The 6,292-nt window shown below is 35.4% G+C and overlaps 1 long non-coding RNA gene across 1 annotated transcript; it reads left to right on the top strand.

The window, feature by feature from the left end:
• Positions 1 to 1,057: 1,057 nt before the first annotated feature.
• On the top strand, positions 1,058 to 5,632 carry LOC114745324 (uncharacterized). The gene is made up of 4 exons (XR_003740192.1): positions 1,058 to 1,169; positions 1,254 to 1,433; positions 4,917 to 4,924; positions 5,495 to 5,632. It is a non-coding gene; the product is annotated as an uncharacterized LOC114745324 (long non-coding RNA).
• The last annotated feature ends 660 nt before the right edge of the window (positions 5,633 to 6,292 follow it).

Below are 6,292 nucleotides of genomic sequence, written 5' to 3'. Positions count from 1 at the left end.
TGTTTTTGGATTGTCAATGGATTGTTGCTGTGCTTGTTTATTGTAATTATTCTTTTTCTTAAAGTCTTGGTGCTCTTAAGGGGAGGGATTCTGTGGTTCCCCTTTCATTGATGTGTGAATTGATTAGTTGTTAGTGTAAACATACTCTTTCAGTAGAATTGAGCTTCTTGAAATGGATTAGTTGTTAGTGTTCCTCTTCTTGGTGGATATTTGAATATATCATGGTAGGTTATGTGCTTCATTTCCCGTCCAAAATAATTGTCTTGGCATGATGAAAGCGCATGTGTATGCGCATAACGGTTATGCCACCCACATTTTGTGGATGAAAATAACCTTATTGAATTACATGAATGTCTCTCACAATAGATGCTATATGAGAATATAGATGCTACATGAATGTCTCTCATGATCATTGTAGTTTGGTGGCATTTCTATGATTGCACAGGCATAGTCGGCTGCCAGAATTTGTTATAGTCTTTAGCAATGAATTCTCCTCTTTATAAGATGATTGAACTAGCAAAATAGATAGTATTGAACTATCAAAATAGATAGTCCTAGAGTAGGCCCAACATGGGTCCCCTTGTTGGGCCTTATGAGATTACTCATATAGTTCTCTTAAATTTCCATATTGGAGGAGAAAATAAAATTCTCTCAGATAGTTCTGGATCATATGAGATTACTCATATAAGAGTAATCATAACAATGTGGTTTATTGGTGAAACTTTTGGCCTTAGAAATTCAAGCCAGTTAGTAGGGGCATAGCCCATTTATAGGATTTCACAAGCACAGTTCGTTGCCAAAATTTATAGGATTTCACAAGCATAGTTCATTGCCAAAATTTATGGTTATTGTAGTTTGGTGACATACGTCCTCTCCAGGAGAAAGCATAATTTCTAAATTGTTTAGTGTATTCTTTCATGCGGAGCGAAGAATATCTCCTCCGACTAGTTTGGTAACAGAGAAAGGATCTTCCCTGTAAGATTTGTCCTCCGACTAGTTGTCCAATTCAAATGGCTCGTATTCTTGTAGTGATTCAAATTCAACAAAAAGGTAAGGTTCTCTCCATCTTTAGTTTCTTTTTAAATGGTTAGTCCTACTTGCTCTCCAATTCAACAGACATTCTACCATGCGCTGGGAGCTTGATGGATTTTATCTAAAGAAGTTGAAAGGTTAGCCTTTAGTCATTTTCTCTACCCTTCTTATTTTTTTAAAAAATCACGTCTTATGTTTTTATCTTGTTATCTTGTATGCAGTAGCTTATGTGAATATTGATGGACTTGTAACAAAGTATTCCTTTAATGTGAGGCAAAACATATTTGTATAGTTGCTTAGTGAATTCAGATATGGAGCAAAAACATAAAAGGCGTCCAAGAAAGGGGGAGGAAGGGAAGAACTTCTCTCCATCTTGTGGTGACTGAAAATCAACAAAATAAGTAAGCTTCTTTCTCTCTTCATTTTTCTCCCTATAAGATCTCTCCTTTGACTAGCAATTCAATATTTAGTTTGTTTTTGTAAAATGTTTCCTCCTACTTGCTCTTTGATTCGATAGATAAAATGTTTCCTTCTCTTCATCATTAGCTTGTTTTTGTAAAATTCTTACTACTACTTGCTTTCCAATTCGTTCTTCGTCTCCTTTTTTCCCCCCCTTTGTGATAGCTTGCACTATGAGTAGTTTGCTCATTCGTTTATATGTTCGAATAAGTGTTTTTTGTTATTGGCATCAATTCCTCGTATGCCAATTTTTTAATCACTAGATCCTAACGTAGTATTTTGGAAGGGGTTCCTTTCACTAGTTTGGAATTATGAAGTCCTATTAGTTTTTTCCATTCACTATCCCTCTTTTTCTCGGTTTTTGCATTTTTCCTTTTATCTCAATTATTCTTGTGATGTTCCATTTCCATTCTTGTGATGTTCCATTTGTAAGCTTGAGAAGTTTGGACCCCTTCAAGGGGAGGAATTTTGTTATTGTCTTCCACTTTAATGTTGTGTGAATTGAATTGATGGTGATGCTGTGTTTGGTGTGATTCTTCTTTTGCTTGCTTGAGTTCCATTTGAAACTTTCCTCATTGGGCTTGATTTTGGGGCGTCCTTCTGTCATCATTTCCAAATTTTTGTGGCTGTTTATTGTGATTAATTTTGTTTGCTATCAAAGTTCTATCAAGGGGAAGGAGTTTGTAGTTGCCTCTCCTCTTTTATAATAAGTCGTGTTCATATAATTCCTGCTAGATTTGGTTGTGATTGTTCTCTTTTTGTGGTTGTTTATTGTGATTAGTTTAGTTTGTAATTGCCTCCTCTTGTTATGATTGTTAATGTGACTGTTTATTGTGATTATTACTAGATTGTTTGTATTGGCCTCTTTTTTTCTATGTTGTATTCATTTTGTATTTGTCATTCAATGTCTGAACTATAATTGTTGCTAGATTGTTGTGTCTGTTTGTCGTGATTATTGTCTTATCCTAAGTCATTTTCCTAAAATGATTGAACATACTACCTCTCGCGTGAAAGTTGCATTTTTTAAGTTGTACAAAGTCATGTTATTTTTGGATGGTGATTGTTGCTAGATTTTGTGGTTGTTATTGTGATTGTTTTGATTGTTATATATGCTTGCTAAAGTTTGAAGTTTAGATGGTTTAAAAGCCTTGATTCTGGCTAGATTTTTGTGATTGTTAATTTTGATTACTTGTTTGCTATCAAGTTTAGGAACAAGGGTTTATGTAATTACCTCTCTGTGCGCGCCCTTTGAGTTTGGAGGAGATTAGGAGTCCTCAGAAAAAAGTTATAGATAGAGCAATTTATAGTTGTTAATTTTGATTACTTGTGTTTGTTATCAAGTTATATTAGGAAGAACAAGGTTGTAAGTTCAAATCTCATTGTCGAGTTTAGAATTTTCTTGTTAGGCTATGTAACTCCCTCTCTGTAAGCACCCTTTTGAGCATGAAGGGCCCTCAAGAAAAATTTACCTAAACTTTCATGTACCAGAAAAAAAAAATTGTATTTAGAGGTGTTTATGGTTGTGTCCTCTTTTCTTAGTTGTGACTGTTCTTCTGCTTGCTTGGTTAAGTTCTGTTTGAAAGTTAGATGCTCTAAAAGGGCTTGATTTTTAGAGCTTCCTCCTGTTGGATGTGAATGGCACCTATACTGTTGCATGTCTTCAAAGGTGCTTGAATGTCTTGACTTTTACTTTTGTACTCTCAAAGGTGTCATGTAGCACCTGCTTTTTTGCAAAGGTCGTCACGGCGAAGGAGACCTTTTGCTGTGGCAAAATGCCAAAACACAGTGTTTGATTTAAGTATTATTGCCGCGGAAAAGGTAAAAAAAAAAAAAAAAAAAGGTAAATATGGTTAGGGTTGCGTCGTCACTTTGAGTTTTTACACGAGGAATAGTTTTGCTTTGTTAAGGTTTTCTTGAGGCAATTTTCTAAGAAGTTAGTGAACTCCGGAAGTCAGCAAGTGATCACCAAATTGTGTTTTCTCCTCACCCTTTTCTTTTGGTTCTCCTCTAAGGCTAGGATTTTGTTATCTCTGAGATAAATCTTTTGCGGATTTCTAGCTAGATGATATTTTTCTTAGAGTTGTAGTAGACGTTTGTGAGGATGTCTTTCGGTTTGGGTAAAATCCAAACCATGATTTTAAAAATGATTTTACTATATACGAAGTAAATATGTGATAGGAATTATCTTGATTTGTGTGTCAAAAATGCTTATGGGGGCTACCAAACACCCCCTCTGTGTTTTCTCTCCCTTTTCTTCTGGTTCTCCTCGAAGGCTAGGATTTTGTTATCTCTGAGATAAACCTTTTGCGGATCTCTAGCTAGATGATATTTTTCTTAGAGTTGTAGTAGACGTTTGTGAGGATGTCTTTCGGTTTGGGTAAAATCCAAACCATGATTTTAAAAATGATTTTACTGTATACGAAATAAATATGTGATAGGAATTATCTCGATTTGTGTGTCAAAAATGCTTATGGGGGTTGCCAAACACCCCCTCTGTGTTTTCTCTCCCTTTTCTTCTGGTTCTCCTCTAAGGCTAGGATTTTGTTATCTCTGAGATAAACCTTTTGCGGATCTCTAGCTAGATGATATTTTTCTTAGAGAGTAGACGTGTGTGAGGATGTGTTTGGGTTTTGGTAAAACCCAAACCATGATTTTACGGCTGGACAGAAATAAATATGTGATAGGAATTATCTCAATGTGTGTCAAAAATACTTATGAAGGTTGCCAAACACCCCCAAGTGTTCTATTATTATAGGTAACGTAAATTTTTACCAGACTCTTCCTGGTTTCTAAGGGCTTTTAATGTAAATTCTTCAAGGACTGGACAAAAATTTGATACGACTAATTATTATGACAACAACTTAAGACTGGACAGAAAGCCTTAAAGTCATGTTCTTAGTTTTTTCCTTATGTTTATTGATGTGATCTATGAATTTCGCCATAGGGAAAAACTATGTCGTTGCGGTGAAACATGCATTAATGTCGCCCCGACAAGTGCTAGGTGATTCATATGAAGAGCCCATATTTTTGTTGTGATACGAATTTGTAAACTGAAATGCATTGTGGTATGTTATACTTTTGCATGCTACTGTGACTATGACATGAATTGAACCCTAATTAAATAATTGATAAGAATTGGGAATTACGAAATATTATGATTGTGTGTTTTCTTATAAACTGCAAGAATGGAGAGATGTTGGCAATTATAATTGTAAATTTTGTTATATACCCTAAGGGCAATACACCTTCATCTACGACACTTATAAGAATGGAGAGTGTATACCAGGACATATCTATGAATTTTCTATAGTGAAAAAGCAGCCGAGGCATAGCACTCGTCGTGGTGAAAAGCCCAGATTTGTGCTGTGTGATATTTGTACAAATTTGTAAACTAAAATGAAATGTGGTATGTTGTACTTCTACAGGTTGATATGTTGCTATTATGATTTTGACATGAACTGAACCCTGATATGGGGTAAATACCTGATAAGAATTAAGAATCTGAACAATTTACAGTGGGGTAGCATACTGGGCAATTTATTATCTATCGGGGTATAGCTATCCCTTCCCTGGAAGAGCCCATGCCCGTGTGTATGCTCTGTCACATGCGTGAGGAAAACTTGTAGGAGTTATCAGTCACATGGTAAGCCTTAGCCTATGGGTTCAATTTTGCAAGTATAAGAAGAGAATATAAAGCAAGAATTAAACTAACAAGTAATGTTGATGGTACCCTAAGGGCAATACACCTTCATCTACGACACTCTAGGAGTGTATACTAAGGACATATCTATGAATTTTCTATAGTGAAAAAGCAGTCGAGGCATAGCACTCGTCGTGGTGAAAAGTTGTGCTGTGTGATATTTGTACAAATTTGTAAACTAAAATGAAATGTGTTATGTTGTACTTCTATAGGTTGATATGTTGCTATTATGATTTTGACATGAACTGAACCCTGATATGGGGTAAATACCTGATAAGAATTAAGAATCTGAACAATTTACAGTGGGGTAGCATACTGGGCAATTTATCTATTGGGGTATAGCTATCCCTTCCCTGGAAGAGCCCATGCCCGTGTGTATGCTCTGTCGACTTTAGTCAGTTCGCATCATGCGTGAGGAAAGCTCATAGGAGTTATCAGTCACATGGTCAGTTCGCATCATGCCTGTGTGTATGCTCTTTTAGCTACTCACTTAGGGGTAGCCTATGGGTTCAATTTTGCAAGTATAAGTAAAAAGAGAATATAAAGCAAGAATTAAACTAAGAAGTAATGTTGATGGTTATGACTTGTTATTCTGAGTGATAAGGTTATTCTGACTTGTAAACTTTGAATATTGTTATATGCTTTCATTCTATAAGGTTATTCTGAGTGATGAATTTTTTACCTGTTATTCTCACATGGTGCCTTTTAGGAGTGTCAGCAGTTGGTTTTTGAATAAAAGATAGGTTTTCAGGCTTGGTTTCGCATTATGGTCAAGGTAAGTAAAATCTTTTATAACCATAACATGGTTCTTTATGGACTCTATGTTTTTGTTCCTTTTATCATGATTATATCATGATTATGTCGGAAGTATAGTAAGAAAGTTGTGGGATTATGTCGAGATTCTAAGAAATATGAATGCTTCTTGCTTGAGACCAAAATTACTTAGTCCTATATTTGCTTGCTCAAGTCGTATTTGAAAGTTGGAAGTCCTCATGAACTGTAAGCCTGATTGTTTGAATTTCCTTAGGATTATGGATTTCAGCCACATTTGAATTATACATAACTTTAAATTAGACAAGGTATTGACTCGAGAGTTCTCCC

The sequence above is a fragment of the Neltuma alba genome, unplaced genomic scaffold (assembly GCF_004799145.2).
Source record: "Neltuma alba isolate B1F8T4 unplaced genomic scaffold, ASM479914v2 tig00004611_pilon, whole genome shotgun sequence".
Classification (NCBI taxonomy): domain Eukaryota; kingdom Viridiplantae; phylum Streptophyta; class Magnoliopsida; order Fabales; family Fabaceae; genus Neltuma; species Neltuma alba.
Note: the sequence above shows the minus strand (reverse complement) of the source record. Positions and strands in the feature narration are given on the sequence as shown.